Consider the following 18427-nt stretch of genomic DNA (forward strand, 5'->3'; position numbering starts at 1 on the left):
GGAGACTTCCAAGTGTCCTTCTGATGGCATTGGATTGTGGGAGATGCAGCTCCTTCCCTGGCTGCACTGACAGCATTGCCCAGAGCCGGGCCCTGGGGACAGCGTCACCCTGAGCCAGCTGTGCCCCCTCCAGAGCCCCCAGGGCCGGGCAGCTGCTCCCAGCCCTGTGCTCTGCAGAGGGAACTGGGCCCGGGGCTGCAGAGCTGCCCCACGGCTCTGCTGCAGCTCTGCCTGCACAGGAGGGGCTGCACGCCTTGGAGCCCCGGCCCTGAGGGCAGAGGCTTGGCTGGGGCACAGGAGGGAGGGGGCTTGTTCAGAGGGAGGGGCTGCACTGCAGGGGCTCCTGTGGGCATCTCTAAACTCTCCCTGCCACAGCATTGCTGGGCTTTGTTTTCTCCCATTGCCTGATCTTCTCTCTGCCTCCTGGAGATTTTCCTCCTGCAGGTGTTTCCCTGTGCCTGATCTCTCCCTGCCAGCACTCACAGAGCCCAAATCTCTGTGCACTCTCCTTGGCCCTACAGAACCCTGCCTGTTTGCAGGGCACTGGCTGGGGGAAGGTTCTGTTTGCAGCTGGGAGAAAGGACAGCTCAGACTGAGCCTGATGGCTCCAGCAAAGGTGATGCTGCTGCTGTCCATGGGCAGAGTGGCTGAAAACACATTAGGGATCTCCTGTGAACCTATTGGTCACTAAAGGCAACACTTTGGATGTCTCAGGCACTTTTCAAAATTAATACTTAAAAATACATAACCTTTAATATACTCCCCCCCCCCCCCTCCCCCTCCCCCCCCCCCCATTCTCCAGTACTAGGAAACTGACTAAAAAGTCTTAGGAAATGTTGTTGTTTTTGTTGAAATCATTGACTTGGAAATATTCTAGAACTGACCAGAACCCCTCAGCATGTCAGATCTTCATGAGTATTTTACCTCCCCTGCACCAGAAATACCCAAAGTTGTACTCACAGGCTCTGCAGGCATTGGCATGTTCCAGCTTGAGGAGATGGCTCCAGGAGCTGCAGCTGCATTGTCCTGCAGCCAGAGGTTCCTGTGCCAAGGGCTGGCAGTGATTGTGCCCCAGGCACTTCTCAGCCCCTTCCCAGCCCTGACTGATTGAAGCTCTCTGTGCCTCTGGGCTGTGCCCGGGCTGGCTGCAGGCAGTGCCCCAGCCCTGCTGGGCTGGCACAAGAGCTGCTCATCCAGAGAAATGTGCTTTTGAAGCTCTTCTTGGTGACCAGGAGCTGTCTCTGTGCCAGGAGCCCAGCCCAGCTCAGCAGCACAGACACAGCACAAGGACTTTAATCAGCCTCTGGGCCTTTGTGCTCAGGCCCTGAACATCAGTCCCTGAGAGGGAGCTGAAGAAACCTCTCCAGAACTCCAAGGCAGAATCCAACTCCAAACTTTCTTGGACTTTTAATGGGTCCCAGAGAGGGACACGAGTGAGAAAGTGTCCCCAGGCCCCAGGCAGAGCAGAGAACTGCAGGCAGTGATGACAGGTGGGGACAGAGAGAAGCCAAGTCTTGGTGCCCTGGGGCACAGCAGGGTCTGTGCCACCAAGGGCTGGGAGGAGACACCTTGTCCTGAGGCCCTGGGGCCTCCTGGCACAGCCCCAGCCAGGCTGGGCACTGTCAGCCCCTTGTGCTGCCCTCAGCATCCCCCCCTAGCCCACATCCCAGTGGCCTCAAGGATCTGCTGCAAGGAATCCCTGGGGAGCCTTGCTCAGCAATGGCCCTGGGGGCTCCTTCATGCTCCCTGCAGGGACTGCAGGTTTTTCAAAGGACTTTGGGCTTGGCTTTTGCCTTGCAGTCTCTGAGAGGTTTCTGCAATCATGGCCTCCAATTATCTGCTGTAATTAGTCCCTGGAGAGGCTTTGTCAGTAACAACACTCAGTGGGGCTCATTAATACTTCAGGGTACTCCAGTTATTTGAAGGTACTTGGTGTTTCCCTTTTGATACCAATTCTATGAGAGGTTTGTGCAATCATGGCCCCAATTATCTGCTTTAATGAGTCCCTGGAGAGCTTTGTACTGACACTCAGTGCTGCTCAGTAATGCTTTGAGCTTCTCAAATTTTTTAAGGTAGTTTGAAATTTCCTTTCCACACTGAGACTCTGAGAAGTTTTTGGTCAATCCTGTCCTCCAATTCTCTCCTCCAAGGAGTCCATGAGGAGCCTCTGTTGGGCATGGACCTCACTGAGACCCATTCATGCTTTGAGACACTTTGGGGTTTTCTTCTGACTTTGACTCCTGGAAAGGTTTGTGCAATCTCCTCTCAGGCCCTGAGGTTCAAGGCCTCAGCTCCAAATGCACCACAGGGCTCATCAGGATGCAGCAAATCCTGACAAACCATGGCTCTGCCTTGATTTCCCTCTACTCTAATGCAGTTTATCAGGAACGTATCTGGAGTGATTTTTGGTTTCCTAATTTGAGATTTCTCAGCCAATGCATCTATTACTGCAGTGGGATCAGTGTTGGCTAATTACCATTGCACTCACTGGAATATATTTACTCATTTCCTGCTGTGAGATAGGATTAGGAGAAAGGCAAAGTAGGCTCAAATTTTTAAAGGGGTATATAGAAAAGTTTATTACCAGTAAATAGAAGAAAGAGTAATAAGAATCTGAACACTTCTCCTCTCCCTACAACCTTTTCTTTCTTACTGACAATGCAAGGAGGCAAAACTTGAAAGTTTCAGTCAGTTTACACCATCTAGAACAGTCTTTCTTCAGTTCACTTAGGGAGAGGAGTCTATCTTTCATGCTGTGGAGACTTCTCCATAAGAAAAAAGTTCTCTTGTGGCTCTCAATTCCCACAAATAGCAGCTGCCCAGAAAATCTGCAACTGTGAAGTCCCTCCCATTTTTCACAGCTTTTCCCACCCTGTGTTTATGGGCCATGTCAATGTATGGGGTATGAGTTTAAAGATGAGCTGTTCAAGAGCAAAGATTCTCTTCATCTATTTCTGAAATCATCTTCATCTCTGAGAACAGAGATCTTCTTCTCTCCCTGAGGCCACAGGATCTCACCACTCTTCTCTCTTTCTCTGTTTAAACTTCTCATGGGATCACAGCTACTTCAACATTTGCTTACTGTAGCATGGAGGCCTTTGCTGAACAAGTCATCTCCCCATATTTTCAATTAGTTATAGGGAAAAAGAGAGTCTGATATATTAATTCCATCCTTCTCCATAGCTTTACAAGAGGATTTCAGCCCCAAGATCAAGGCATCTCCTCATTCCTCCCATCTGGGACTCAACTTCCCCTTCAATGACCTGGGTGTCTTCATGTTGCTCCTCTGTGTGCCTGCACTTTGTCCTTTTCTCTCACTGGAGGGAGGATGGAAGCACTGAAAGAGTTCATATCTCACCCGGGGCCTGCAGATGGTTCCATGACCCCGGCCAGGTTCGGTGCTTGCGGCCGGAGCTGTTTTACGATGGAGGTTTCTGCAGCGGCTGCGCTGGGGCTGTGTCAGGATGGGCCGCGCTGGGGCAGGGCCAGGATCTCAGCAGCCAGGCCAGAGCACAGCAGCAGCACGGCCGGGGGCCGATGGCTTCTCCTGCCCCTGCCCGGGGCTTGCGGCTGAAGCCCAAGGGTGGCAGAATCTTGGCCGAGCCGGCCCGGCCCGGGGCTGCTCCTGGGGCCCGGCGGATCCTGGCTGGGCCCGGGCTGGCGGCGGGGCAGGGCTCAGCAGGGCCCAGATGTTCCCAACTGCAGCCATGGCCCGGCCCGGCCTCGGCCCCGCGGCCTCCCCTGCCCTGCCCGGCAGCCGATGGGGCCTGGCGGGGTCCCTGGGAAGGGGCCCGGCCCCACGGCAGGAGCCACCCGGCCTGGCCTGGCTGAGACGGGGCCGGGTCAGCCTTGTTACCTCTGTGCCAGCCAGAAGGGAAAGAGACCCTCCCAGGCTTTCTCATCTTTAACATGTGTCTTCACAGAGGCGTGTACAGTTTCCTTAGTGGTTTAACAGATTGTCAATTCTCAAAGCTAATCACTGATTGTTTTTTTTGTCAGACACAGATGAAACTGCTAGCAGCTTCTCTTAGGACATCACTTCTGTGGTGCAAAACCACCACAACTGCACAGAGCACAGAGCTCTTTTGTCCATAGGTAGTGCTCATGTGCCCGAGGTTTCAAAATGCCTCCTTGGGAGATCTCTGGGCCCTCTCCAAGGTGTTTTCAAATGAAAACATTCAGCTCAAGGTCTAAGAAAATCACAAGAGGACAGGGCAAGCCTGACCTGTCTGTCCTGGCTACTTTTGTCTGAGATCAGTCCTTGGATAAACAGAATTGAGAGGCCAAATTCTAATTTTGGCTATGGTCCCTGGACATGAAAGCCGGTTCTTTTCCATAGGAAGGAAGGAACAGAGCCCCAGTGTTTCAGGGGCAGATGAGAAATGGCCACCAGAGGCCAAGGCCAGCCAGAGCAAGCAGGATTTTGTTCTGAGTGAAATCCTTGCATATAGGAATTGTTTTAGGGAGAGTTCCAATTTTGGCAATGGGCATCTGAAAAGGGGGACGGTTCTTTTCCATAGCAAGAAAAGCACAGAGTCCCAGTGTTCCAGGAGCTGATGAGAGGCAGCCCTTGACATCAAAACATCAGCCAGACCTCTCAGGGGACCCCTGGGAGGCCAAGCCAGCCAGACCTGTTCAATGTTCCCTCAGTTCCATGTGGCCCCACAGTGTCCCAATGGTCCCTTCCTTCCCTGAGGCCCTGAGGTGCCATAATACCCCCTTAGTGACACCAGGCCCTGAAGGGTCCCAATGGTCTCCATGGTTCCATCAGGCCCCACAGAGCCATAATGGTCTCTGGGTTCCATGAAGCCCCTCTGTGTCACCATGGCCCCTTGGTTCCATGGGCTCCAGTGATGCCACAATGATCCCCTTGGTTCCATGAGGTCTCCACAGTGTCCCAGTGATCTCCATGGGAAGGGAAGAACCCAGCCCCAGTGTTGCAGGGGCAGCCACCAGAGGCCAAGGCCAGCCAGACTTGATGGTACTGGCAGATTGTGCCTGGGAGTAACCTTTGGATATCCAGAATTTTGGAGGTGGAATCCCAATTTCAGACATGGACACTGGAGGATAAGGATGGTTGTTTTCCATTGGAAAGAAACCACGGAACACTGATTCAACAGTGAGATTTGGGGATCTATGGGGAGTATTGGGGATCGTTTCTGCACCTCGTGACCAAGCAGGAGCTTCTCTAATAAATGTTGCCTGAAGCTCCCACTGTGCCCATGACAGGAACCCCTGTGAGTGTCTGGGACATCCCAGCTCTTTGGCAGCCTGGGGACTCCTGGGATGTCACCGTGGAGCCCCCGTGAGTGCCTGTGACAGATCGGTGCCTTTGCAGCCCGAGATGCCCTGGGATGTCACCATGGAATGGCTGTGACTGCCTCTGACCACAGGGCTCTTTACCATCCCAGAAAGCCCTGGGAGGTCTCCATGGAGCCCCTGTCCCTGCCTGTGACATTCCAGCTCTGGAACAGCCTGGAGACTCTTGGAAAGTGCCCATGGAACCCCTCTGAGGGCCTGTGACAAATCTGATCCTTAGCAGGCAACCATCACCAGCCCCCTGTTGCTATGCTCAGTCCCTTGGCAGCTCCATGGAGACCCCATGCCAGGGGTGATTGCCATGGCCACCAGGGCTGGCACCAGCTGGGATGCTCGGTTTCCACGAGCTGGGCTTCAGGAATGGGATTCCCCAATTTCCTGCTCCTGCTAAAACCGCGCTGCCCTCGCTGCCCTCCTGCCTCCCATGGAAAGCAGAAAAGGCAAAGATCCCGGGCTGGGAGAAGAACAATTTATTGGGAACAGCAAGGAGATAAGGAACAAACAGGAACAGAAACAATATTGATAACAGAAGGGATAAATAAAACTATTTACAGAGAAAACTACAACATCAACAACTAGGTCTTCCTGGCAATGTATTTCCTCCTGTCTGGAAAGGACACCCTTCTCCCTGGGGAGAGAGAGAGAGAGAGAGTCCCTTTCCCGCCCCTGGCAATGACTTGAGGTGGGAGTGAATGTAATGACAGGACCATGGCCAGACCCTCATGTTCTCCAAGCCCACGTCAGGTCATTGGCAGGTGCAACAAAAGGTCCAGGTGTCTTCCCAGCATGGATCACAGGGAACATGGATCACCAAGGCTCTGACCAACGTGAGGTCTCCAATGGGGGATAAAGCTGGAGCAGTGCATGAAGCTCTTCCTGCAGTTGGGGCATGTGCAGGGCTTCTTTTACTGGTGCCTCCGTTGGTGTCTGGTCAAGTGTGAGCTGCTGGTGAAGCTCTTCCCACACTGGGGACACTCGTAGGGCCTCTCCCCAGTGTGGATGCGCCGGTGGGTGACGAGGGTGGAGCTGTGCTTGAAGCCCTTCCCGCAGTCAGGGCAGTAGAAGGGCCTCTCATTCATGTGAATCCGCTGGTGGAAGAGGAGACTGGAGCTGGTCTGAAACCTCTTCTGACACTGGGGACGCTCATAGGGCCTCTCCCCAGTGTGGATGCGTTGGTGGGTGACAAGGGCAGAGCTGCAGCTGAAGCCCTTCCCACACTCCCCACACTCGTAGGGCCATTCCCCAGTGTGGATCATCTGGTGGCTGATCAGGGTGCTGCTCTGCCTGAAGCTCTTCCCACACTCCAAGCACTTGTGGGGCTTCTCCCTATTGTGAAGCTGCCCCTGGACCACCAACTCTGAGCTCTGGCTGAAGCTCTGTCCACCTTCCTGGCTCAGGGTGGGTCTTTCCTCCTCAGAGCACCCTGGGCTGGGTTTTGAGCCCCTCCTCCTGTGGAAACTCTGGGGCTTTTCCTCCCCGTTGGAATTCTGCACCATGGAGCCACTCAAAACTGCCTCTTCCACGAGGTTCTGCCATGGGGATTTGTCCTCCCTGGTCTCCATCCTCAGCTTCTTCCCTGGGGGAGGAAGGACAAGGAGAGGATGGGATTTGCCTCCGTGCCACAGGGAAGGGGAAGGAGATCCCCCCAGTGCATCACCGGCAGGACGGGGTTGGAAGCAGGGTTGTCCTGCAGCCGGGGGCCATGCTGGGCTGGGAGATGGAGCAGGAGAGAGGGGGAAAGGGGCACTGACTTCCTCCTCACCTGCCTGGCTGTCCCAGGGCATTGTGTCAGTTTGAAAAGACATGTGTCTGCTAAGGAAGGCAGGAGACTCCCTTGAAATGGAAAATGTTAATCCCTTCACTTGGAATTATAATTTTCAAAACAAGGGGCTTTCAAGCAAAGTCTATGGGAATAGGAATAACAATTCTTCAGAAGGAAAATTAAAAATACAAATGCAGTAGTACTAAAAACTACTTACAGAGTAAGAATACAACCTGACACCCTGTGGGTCAGAGTGTTGGTAGCACTCCTGTTAAATGGTGGCTGCAGTGCTCCTGCAGGGAACAGGTGTGGTTCTGTTGGAGCAGTGATCCTGTGGAAGGGTGGAGTTTTCCTTGGAAGGTCCAGTTGTGGCGTCGATTGGCCTGGTCTTCCTCTGGGATCCAGTGGAGCTGGAAGCTGCTCTTCTGGGAATCCTGTGGGAGAAGGCTGACTCTGTTGTTCACATTCTCAGATTATATCCAGGTAGGAATGCTTGGCTCCTCCCTCTGGGCAGAGCTTCTCACAATGGGATGATGGAATTTTTATCAGTGACACTCAATGGCCCATTAACAGAAGATATCTCCCTGGAGGGAGGATTCATGTGGAAGAGATAAAGTAAACTGCTCATTTAACAGATGATAATTGCCCCAACTTTAACAGAGGGTAATTGAATACACACCCAGCTAAACCTGAGACACTGTTCCGGCCTTGGAAAGCAGGATTTGGTACCAGGATTCTTTAGGGAATGCAACCCTGATTGAAGGCAGAGATAGAATCTCCAGAGCCTGCAGCCAGAAATGGACAGTTGTGTGATACTCATTTCAACATCTTCTCTTTTGGAATTATTGACTAATGATTATTTGCTTTGCCTACCTAATATTTTTGTAATTTTTTGCAAATTTGCATTATCTAAATTACACTGTTCCTTAAGTTAAGTTGGTGTCTGTGTCTTTGGTGCGGGCCCTGCCCACTGGCGAAACAGGGCCCAATCCTGCCTAAGAGTTACCTGGGGAGACAAAACCCTCACTGCAAATGTGCCCCCTTCCTCCTTGTTCCCCACACTTCATGCACTGATCATGATGTCCTATGGTCTGGGCTATCCCTGGGGTCAGCTGGGATCTCCTGTCCTGGCTGTGTCCCCTCCCAAGCTCCCCCACAGCCTCAGCCCCTCCCCAGCGTGGCCGAATGAGGGGCAGGACAGGCCTTGGCTCAGTGCGAGCTCAGCAAGAACAAAACCATCTCTGCGTGCTCAGCCCTGTGCTCAGCCCCCGGGCCCGGCATTTCCTCCACTGCCACCCCGGACCCCCCTTTCCCACCCCTCTGCCCCACGGCCGCCGCAGCACCGGCTGACAATAGAAGCAATTCTGTGGCAATTCCAAGTTTCCTTGGTTCCTGCACAGCTCCAGCTCAGCTGCTGGCAGGTTACAATTAAAGAAAAGCGCAAATTTGGCCCAATACAGATATTATTAAAAGGAAGGGAAAGCTCTGTGTAGCAAAGGTGACAGGGATGAAGAGAATAATGATTCTCACATTTGGATAAAACCCAAGCCTGGGAATCCAGTAGTTATTTGGGAATTTAGCTACTTGAGCTGGGCTTCTTGTGGGACTTTTAGCAGCCTTATGTTCCTCACCATGTGGTGAATGAACCTTGTCAGTCTTGCTGGTATCATTTGCTCCATTTCCTCCAGCGATTTTAACAAACTTTTCAAGGAGGGACAACAAAATATTTTCTTTACACTCCAGTCCCACAACAGCCATTTTCCTCATCAGTTCTCCCATAGGGCGCTCAGACGAAGCTGCATCCAAGTTTCCAAGAGTACCTCCAGAGAGACCCACAACCTCTCAGAGGAAGGAACCATGCTGTAGTCAAAGGCAACTGGGGTCAAAGAACAGTGCCCTGAACTCACTGTGCCAAAATAATTTTGCAATCTGGTTAAGAAAATATTAGAGAGATGCCATTTGCCCTGGAGCACGGCAAGTGTGACATTGTCCCCTGTGTGTGTGGCCTTCCCAGGGTGGGGGTTTTACACCTGAGCCAGTTTGGGTAAGGGGGGTGGTGTTCACCCCCTGAACAGGGATTCCCCCACTGTTTCAGGCTGCAGTGTAAGATGGAACCAAATGCATGTTTGCAATCCCCATCTTCATCAACTGCTCTAAACAGGTGGGGCAGTGTTCTTGATCTCTTCCATGACTCAGCCCTGATAACGCCCTCCAGGGGAGATATCTTCTGGGAATGGGCCATTGAGTGTCACTGCAGGACTGATCAAATTCCATCATCCCATTGTGGGATGCTCCACCCAGGGAGAGGATCCAAGCATTCCTACCTGCATATAAGCTGAGCCTTGCAACACCAGGAGCAGCTTGCCTACTGGATTCCCAGAGGACAAGAGCTCCAGAACCACCACTGGACCTTCAGACGAAGACCAGACCCTTCTACAGGATCACTGCTTGGACAGAATCACGTTCATCACTCCAACAGGACTGCAGCCACCATTTAATGGGACTCCTGCCACCACCCTGACCAGCAGGGTGTCAGGTTATATCCTGACTCTGTCAGTTTAAGGCAGTGTTTCTGCATCATTGCCTTGATCTTCTTTTCCTTATTAAATTGTAATCCTGGTTTAAACCCTCCCCAGGACTGCCTTCAAACAAGTACAAAATTCAATGTACTTATCCCTTGTTTTTTTCTCAAAACAGGATTTTCCATCCCATAAACTTGGCCAGATGGAGGAGGAGGCTGTGAGGAAGAAGAAGGAGCCCTGGGATACCCAGGCAGGTGAGGAGGAAGTCAATGCCCCTTTCCCCCTCTCTCCTGCTCCATCTCCCAGCCCAGCACAGCCCCCGGCTCCAGGACAACCCTGCTGCTAACCCCGTCCTGCCAGGGATGCACTGGGGGGATCTCCTTCCCCTTCCCTCTGGCACGGAGGCAAATCCCATCCTCTCCTTGTCCTTCCTCCCCCAGAAAAGGAGCTGAGGATGGAGACCAGGGAGGGCAAATCCCCAAAGCAGAACCTCGTGGAAGAGGCCATTTTGAGTGGCTCCACAGTGCAGAATTCCAACGTGGAGGACAAGTCCCAGAGATCCCACAGGAGAAGGGGCTCCAAACCCAGCCCAGGGTGCTCTGAGGAGGAAAGACCCACCCTGAGCCAGGAAGGTGGACAGAGCTTCAGCCAGAGCTCGGAGCTGGTGGCCCATGAGCAGCTTCATGATGGGGAGAAGGCCCACAAGTGCTTGGAGTGTGGGAAGAGCTTCAGGCAGAGCAGCACCCTGATCAGCCACCAGATGATCCACACCAGGGAATGGCCCTAGGAGTGTGGGGAGTGTGGGAAGGGCTTCAGCTGCAGCTCCACCCTTTTGACCCACCAGTGCATCCACACTGGGGAGAGGCCCTACGAGTGTCCTGAGTGCCAGAAGAGGTTTCACACCAGCCCTGATCTCGCCAGGCACTGGCAGATTCACACAGAAGAAAGTCCCTTCCACTGCCCTGATTGCGGGAAGGGCTTCAAGCGCAAGTCCCACCTCATCAGGCACCAGCTCATCCACACTGGGGAGAGACCCTACGAGTGCCCCACGTGTGGGAAGAGGTTTCGGACCAGCTCAAATCTCCTCCTGCATGAGCGGATTCACACGGATGAGAGGCCCTTCTACTGCCCTGACTGCGGGAAGAGCTTCAAGCACAATTCCACCCTCATCAGGCACCAGCGCATCCACACTGGGGAGAGGCCCTACGAGTGTCCCCAGTGTGGGAAGAGCTTCACCAGCAGCTCTCATTTGACAAGACACCAACGGAGCCACCAGTAAATGAAGCCGTGCAAATGCCTCGATTGCAGGAACAGCTTCATGCACCACTCCAGTTTCATCCCCCATGGGAGAAGCCAGATTGGAAAGAGCCCTGGTGATCCATGTTCCCTGTGATCCATGCTGGGAAGACACCTGCACCTTTTCCTGCCCTTTGCCAATGACCTGATGTGGCATTGAATAAAATGAGGGTCTGGCCATGGTCCTGTCATTATATTCAGTCCCACCTCAGATCATTGCCAGGGACAGGAAAGGGACTCTCTCTCTCTCCCAGAGGAGAAGGGTGTCCTTTCCAGGCAAGAAATATTGTAGCCAGGCAGACCCTGTGAGTTGTGTTGTAGTTTTCCCTGTAAACAGTTTTATTTATCCCTTCTGTTATCAATATTGTTTCTGTTCCTGTTTGTTCCTTATCCCGTTGCTGTTCCCATTAAATTGTTCTTATCCCAGCCCGGGATCTTTGCCTTTTGTGCTTTCCATGGGAGGCTGGAGGGCAGCGAGGGCAGCGCGGTTTTAGCGGCAGCAGGAAATTGGGGAATCCCATTCCTGAAGCCTAGCCCGTGGAAACCGAGCATCCCAGCTGGTGGCAGCCCTGGTGGCCATGGCAGCAGCCTTGGGAGCGGGTCCCTGGCTGGGGCTGTGGGAACCTCTTCCCTCTGGTGCCCAGGGACAGGAGTGGAGGGAGCGGCTACAGCTGAGTCGGGGCAGGCTCAGGTTGGATGTCAGGAAAAGGTTTTTGGCCAGAGGCTGCTGGGGCCCTGGCCAGGCTCCCCAGGGAAGGGTGCCAGCTCCAGGGCTCTCTGAGCTGCAGCAGCGTTTGGCCAGCGCTGCCAGGCCCAGGCTGGCATTGTTGGGGTGTCCTGTGCAGGGCCAGCAGTTGCACTGGAAGATCCTGATGGGTGCCTCCCAGCTCAGCCCATTCTGTGCTTCTGGGATCCCATCAGCCTGGGGATGGGGCTGCCAATGGTTGCCATGGCAACGGGCTCTGGCTGCAGGCCTGAGCTGGTGTCCATGGCAACCACCCCTGGCATGGGGTCTCCATGGAGCTGCCAAGGGACTGAGCATAGCAACAGGGGGCTGGTGATGGTTGCCATGGAAACTGACCATAGCAACAGGGGCCTGGTGATGGTTGCCATGGAAACTGACCATAGCAACAGGGGGCTGGTGATGGTTGCCTGCTAAGGATCAGATTTGTCACAGGCCCTCAGAGGGGTTCCATGGGCACTTTCCAAGAGTCTCCAGGCTGTTCCAGAGCTGGAATGTCACAGGCAGAGAGAGGGGCTCCATGGAGACCTCCTAGGGGTTTCTGGGGATGGTAAAGAGCCCTGGGGTCAGAGGCAGTGACAGCCATTCCATGGTGACATCCCAGGAGTGCCCAGGCTGCCAAAGAGCCGGGATGTCCCAGACACTCACAGGGGCTCCTGTCATGACCACAGTGGGAGCTTCAGGCAACATTTATTAGAGAAGCTCCTGTTGGGTCATGAGGTGCAGAAACAATCCCCAATACTCCCCATAGATCCCCAAATCTCACTGTTGAATCAGTGTTCCGTGGTTTCTTTCCAATGGAAAACAACCATCCTTATCCTCCAGTGTCCATGTCTGAAATTGGGATTCCACCTGCAAAATTCTGGATATCCAAGGGTTGGTCCCAGGCAAAATCTGCCAGTACCATCAAGACTGGCTGGCCTTGACCTCTGGTGACTGCCCCTGCAACACTGGGGCTGGGTTCTTCCCTTCCCATGGAGATCACTGGGACACTGTGGGAACCTCATGGAACCAAGGGGATCCTTGTGGCACCACTGGAGCCCATGGAACCAAGGAGCCATGGTGACACAGCGGGGCTTCATGGAACCCAGAGACCATTATGGCTCTGTGGGGCCTGATGGAACCATGGAGACCATTGGGACCCTTCAGGGCCTGGTGTCACTAAGGGGGCATTATGGCACCTCAGGGCCTCAGGGAAGGAAGGGACCATTGGGACACTGTGGGGCCCCATGGAACTGAGGGAACATGGAAAAGCGCTGGCTGGCTTGGCCTCCCAGGGGTCCCCTGACAGGTCTGGCTGATGTTGCAATGTCAAGGGCCGCCTCCCATCAGCTCCTGGAAAACTGGGGCTCCGTGGTTTTCTTGCTATGGGAAAGAACCGCCCCCCTTTTCAGATGCCCATTGCCAAAATTGAAACTCTCCCTAAAGCAATTCCTATATGCAAGGATATCACTCAGAACAAAATCCTGCTTGCTCTGGCTGGCCTTGGCCTCTGGTGGCCATTTCTCATCTGCCCCTGAAACACTGGGGCTCTGTTCCTTTCTTCCTATGGAAAAGAACCGGCTTTCATGTCCAGGGACCATGGCCAAAATTAGAATTTGGCCTCTCAATTCTGTTTATCCAAGGACTGATCTCAGACAAAAGTAGCCAGGACAGACAGGTCAGGCTGGCCCTGTCCTCTGGTGATTTTCTTAGACTCTGTGCTGAATGTTTTCATTTGAAAACACCTTGGAGAGGGCCCAGAGATCTCCCAGGGAGGTATTTTGAAACCTCGGGCACGTGAGCACTATATATGGACAAAGGAGCTCTGTGCTCTGTGCAGTTGTGGTGGTTTTGCATCACAGAAGTGATGTTCTAAGAGAAGCTGCTAACAGTTTCATCTGTGTCTGACAAAAAACCAATCGGTAATTATCTTTGAGAATTGACAATCTGTTAAACCACTGAGGAAACTGTACACGCCTCTGTGAAGACACATGTTAAAGATGAGAAAGCCTGGGAGGGTCTCTTTCCCTTCTGGCTCGCACAGAGGTAACAAGGCTGACCCGGCCCCGTCTCAGCCAGGCCAGGCCGGGCGGCTCCTGCCGTGGGGCCAGGCCCCTTCCCAGGGACCCCGCCAGGCCCCATCGGCTGCCGGGCAGGGCAGGGGAGGCCGCGGGGCCGAGGCCGGGCCGGGCCATGGCTGCAGTTGGGAACATCTGGGCCCTGCTGAGCCCTGCCCCGCCGCCAGCCCGGGCCCAGCCAGGATCCGCCGGGCCCCAGGAGCAGCCCCGGGCCGGGCCGGCTCGGCCAAGATTCTGCCACCCTTGGGCTTCAGCCGCAAGCCCCGGGCAGGGGCAGGAGAAGCCATCGGCCCCCGGCCGTGCTGCTGCTGTGCTCTGGCCTGGCTGCTGAGATCCTGGCCCTGCCCCAGCGCGGCCCATCCTGACACAGCCCCAGCGCAGCCGCTGCAGAAACCTCCATCGTAAAACAGCTCCGGCCGCAAGCACCGAGCCCGGCCGGGGACACGGAACCATCTGCAGGCCCTGGTGAGATATGAACTCTTTCAGTGCTTCCATCCTCCCTCCAGTGAGAGAAAAGGACAAAGTGCAGGCACACAGAGGAGCAACATGAAGACACCCAGGTCATTGAAGGGGAAGTTGAGTCCCAGATGGGAGGAATGAGGAGATGCCTTGATCTTGGGGCTGAAATCCTCTTGTAAAGCTATGGAGAAGGATGGAATTGATACATCAGACTCTCTTTTTCCCTATAACTAATTGAAAATATGGGGAGATGACCTGTTCAGCAAAAACCTCCATGCTAAAGTAAGCAAATGTTGAAGTAGCTGTGATCCCATCAGAAGTTTAAACAGAGAAAGAGAGAAGAGTAGTGAGATGCTGTGCCCTCAGGGAGAGAAGAAGAAGATCTCTGTTCTCAGAGATGAAGATGATTTCAGAAATAGATGAAGAGAATCTTTGCTCTTCAACAGCTCATCTTTAAACTCATACCCCATACATTGACATGGCCCATAAAAACAGCTGTGGGAAACGCTGTGAAAAATGGGAGGGACTTCACAATTGCAGATTTTCTGGGCAGCTGCTATTTGTGGGAATTGAGAGCCACGAGAGAACTTTTTTCTTATGGAGAAGTCTCTATAGCATGAAAGAGGGACTCCTCTCCCTAAGTGAACTGAAGAAAGACTGTTCTAGATGGTGTAAACTGACTGAAACTTTCAAGTTTTGCCTCCTTGCATTGTCAGTAAGAAAGAAAAGGTTGTAGGGAGAGGAGAAGTGTTCAGATTCTTATTACTTTCTTCTTTTTACTGGTAATAAACTTTTCTATATACCCTTTTAAAATTTTGAGCCTACTTTGCCTTTCTCCTAATCCTATCTCACAGCAGGAAATGAGTAAATATATTCCAGTGAGTGCAATGGTAATTAGCCAACACTGATCCCACTGCACCAATAGATGCATTGGCTGAGAAATCTCAAATTAGCAAACCAAAATCACTCCAGATAGATCCCTGATAAACTGCATTAGAGCAGAGGGAAATCAAGGCAGAGCCATGGTTTGTCAGGACTTGCTGCATCCTGATGAGCCCTGTGGTGCATTTGGAGCTGAGGCCTTGAACCTCAGGGCCTGAGAGGAGATTGCACAAACCTTTCCATGAGTCAAAGTCAGAAGAAAACCCCAAAGTGTCTCAAAGCATGAATGGGTCTCAGTGAGGTCCATGCCCAACAGAGGCTCCTCATGGACTCCTTGGAGGAGAGAATTGGAGGCCAGGATGGCACAAAAACCTCTCAGAGTCTCAGTGTGGAAAGGAAATTCCAAACTACCTTAAAAAATTTGAGAAGCTCAAAGCATTACTGAGCAGCACTGAGTGTCAGTACAAAGCTCTCCAGGGACTCATTAAAGCAGATAATTGGGGCCATGATTGCACAAACCTCTCACAGAGTCTCTATCAAAAGGGAAACACCAAGTACCTTCAAATAACTGGAGTACCCTGAAGTATTAATGAGCCCCACTGAGTGTTGTTACTGACAAAGCCTCTCCAGGGACTAATTACAGCAGATAATTGGAGGATATAATTGCACAAATCTCTCAGAGACTGCAAGGCAAAAGCCAAAGCCAAAGTCCTTTGAAAAAGCTGCAGTCCCTGCAGGGAGCATGAAGGAGCCCCCAGGGCCATTGCTGAGCAAGGCTCCCCAGGGACTCCTTGCAGCAGATCCTTGAGGCCACTGGGATGTGGGCTAGGGGGGGATGCTGAGGGCAGCACAAGGGGCTGACAGTGCCCAGCCTGGCTGGGGCTGTGCCAGGAGGCCCCAGGGCCTCAGCACAAGGTGTCTCCTCCCAGCCCTTGGTGGCACAGACCCTGCTGTGCCCCAGGGCACCAAGACTTGGCTTCTCTTTGTCCCCACCTGTCAGCACTGCCTGCAGTTCTCTGCTCTGCCTGGGGCCTGGGGACACTTGCTCAGTCGTGTCCCTCAGTGGGACCCATTAAAAGTCCAAGAAAGTTTGGAGTTGGATTCTGCCTTGGAGTTCTGCAGAGGTTTCTTCAGCTCCCTCTCAGGGACTGATGTTCAGGGCCTGAGCACAAAGGCCCAGAGGCTGATTAAAGTCCTTGTGCTGTGTCTGTGCTGCTGAGCTGGGCTGGGCTCCTGGCACAGAGACAGCTCCTGGTCACCAAGAAGAGCTTCAAAAGCACATTTCTCTGGATGAGCAGCTCTTGTGCCAGCCCAGCAGGGCTGGGGCACTGCCTGCAGCCAGCCCGGGCACAGCCCAGAGGCACAGAGAGCTTCAATCAGTCAGGGCTGGGAAGGGGCTGAGAAGTGCCTGGGGCACAATCACTGCCAGCCCTTGGCACAGGAACCTCTGGCTGCAGGACAATGCAGCTGCAGCTCCTGGAGCCATCTCCTGCAGCTGGAACATGCCAATGCCTGCAGAGCCTGTGAGTACATTCTCTGCTTGTCTCTTGTGCAGAGCAGCCAGGGGTGCCCAGGGCTGTCCTGCAGAGCAGGGTCCTGCAGCCCAGGGCGCTGTGCTGGGGCAGGGACTCTGCTGCCTGCCAGGGACAGCTCTCAGCCAGCCCTGGCAGCTGCTCCCAGCGCTGGGGGACAAGATCTGGCTGGGAGGAGACAGCTGGTGAGGCTTGGGAGTGTTCTCCTTGTGTGGGGAGGATGCTGCATTGTTCAGGACTGCTCCCAGCATGGCAGTGAACTGCAGAACATTTCCAAATAGATTATACAGGGAGCACAGCAAGGCAGGGACTGCATAAAAGGGAAAATCCTGCTTTTTTAATCTACTACTATGGGTTGCTGGGATGGGAAATTGCCCATAGTTATTAATCTCTCATTTCAGGCTGAGATAAATAAAAATAAAATTTCTCTCAGATATGAATAAATTGGGCAGTTACAGAAATCAGCCCTTAGAGGCAGCCTCAGAGCCGCTTTTCCAGCCTCCTCAGGGTTGCTCTGATGTTGCCCTCAGAGCCTGCAGAGCCAGAGCTGCCCTTGGGCAGTGCCTGAGCTGGGAGGGCTCTGCAGGGCAGAGCTGAGCCCCCAGGGCGGGCTGGGCTCTGGCAGGGCCCAGCCCTGGGCACAGGGAAGCAGCTGCTGGCAGGGACAGCTCCAGGCAGCAGAGCCCTGGGCAGGCAGTGGGGGGAAAGTGCCCCCAGCCTTTGCTGGGATATTTCAAATCCTCTCCAAACCCAACTATTCCATGATTATTTTTCTTACAGATCCCCATGCCAAGAGAGAAAAAATGTCGAACAGCAGCTCCATCAGGCACTTCCTGCTGCTGGCATTGGCAGACACGCGGCAGCTGCAGCTCCTGCACTTCTGCCTCTTGCTGGGCATCTCCCTGGCTGCCCTCCTGGGCAACGGCCTCATCATCAGCGCCGTAGCCTGCGGCCACCACCTGCACACGCCCATGTTCTTCTTCCTGCTCAACCTGGCCCTCGCTGACCTGGGCTCCATCTGCACCACTGTCCCCAAAGCCATGCACAATTCCTTCTGGGACACCAGCAACATCTCCTACGCTGCATGTGCTGCACAGCTCTTTTTCTTTACGTTCTTCATCTCAGCAGAGTATTTCCTCCTTACCGTGATGTGCTATGACCGCTACGTGTCCATCTGCAAACCCCTGCACTACGGGACCCTCCTGGGCAGCAGAGCTTGTGCCCACATGGCAGCAGCTGCCTGGGCCAGTGCCTTTCTCTATTCACTGATTCACACGGCCAATACATTTTCCCTGCCCCTGTGCCATGGCAATGCCCTGGGCCAGTTCTTCTGTGAAATCCCACAGATCCTCAAGCTCTCCTGCTCCAAATCCTACCTCAGGGAATTTGGGCTCATTGCTGTTAGTGTATGTTTGGCATTTGGTTGTTTTGTGTTCATTGTTTTCTCCTATGTGCAGATCTTCAGGGCTGTGCTGAGGATCCCCTCTGAGCAGGGACGGCACAAAGCCTTTTCCACCTGCCTCCCTCACCTGGCCGTGGTCTCCCTGTTTGTCAGCACCGCATTGCTCGCCTATCTGAAGCCCCCCTCCATGTCCTCCCTATCCCTGGATCTGGCCCTGTCAGTTCTGTACTCGGTGGTGCCTCCCGCCCTGAACCCCCTCATCTACAGCCTGAGGAACCAGGAGCTCAAGGCTGCAGGGTGGACACTGATGACTGGATGGTTTCAGAAACATTAAACTGCTGGCCAATTTCTGCAAATCGCTTGCAATAAAAGTAGTATTGGATACTTCTCATTGCTTTGGCTGTGGGGTTTTTCTTTTGTTTTACTTTTTTCTGATTTTGAACAAACACAT

At 53.5% G+C, this 18427-nt stretch overlaps 1 pseudogene; it reads left to right on the forward strand.

Annotated features, from left to right (window-relative positions):
• The first annotated feature begins 3379 nt into the window (after window positions 1-3379).
• The window catches only part of LOC143692429 (uncharacterized), a 58561-nt pseudogene continuing 43513 nt past the window's right edge, over window positions 3380-18427 (forward strand).

This window comes from Agelaius phoeniceus (genome assembly GCF_051311805.1).
Source record: "Agelaius phoeniceus isolate bAgePho1 chromosome W unlocalized genomic scaffold, bAgePho1.hap1 SUPER_W_unloc_1, whole genome shotgun sequence".
NCBI classification, from domain to species: Eukaryota; Metazoa; Chordata; class Aves; order Passeriformes; family Icteridae; genus Agelaius; species Agelaius phoeniceus.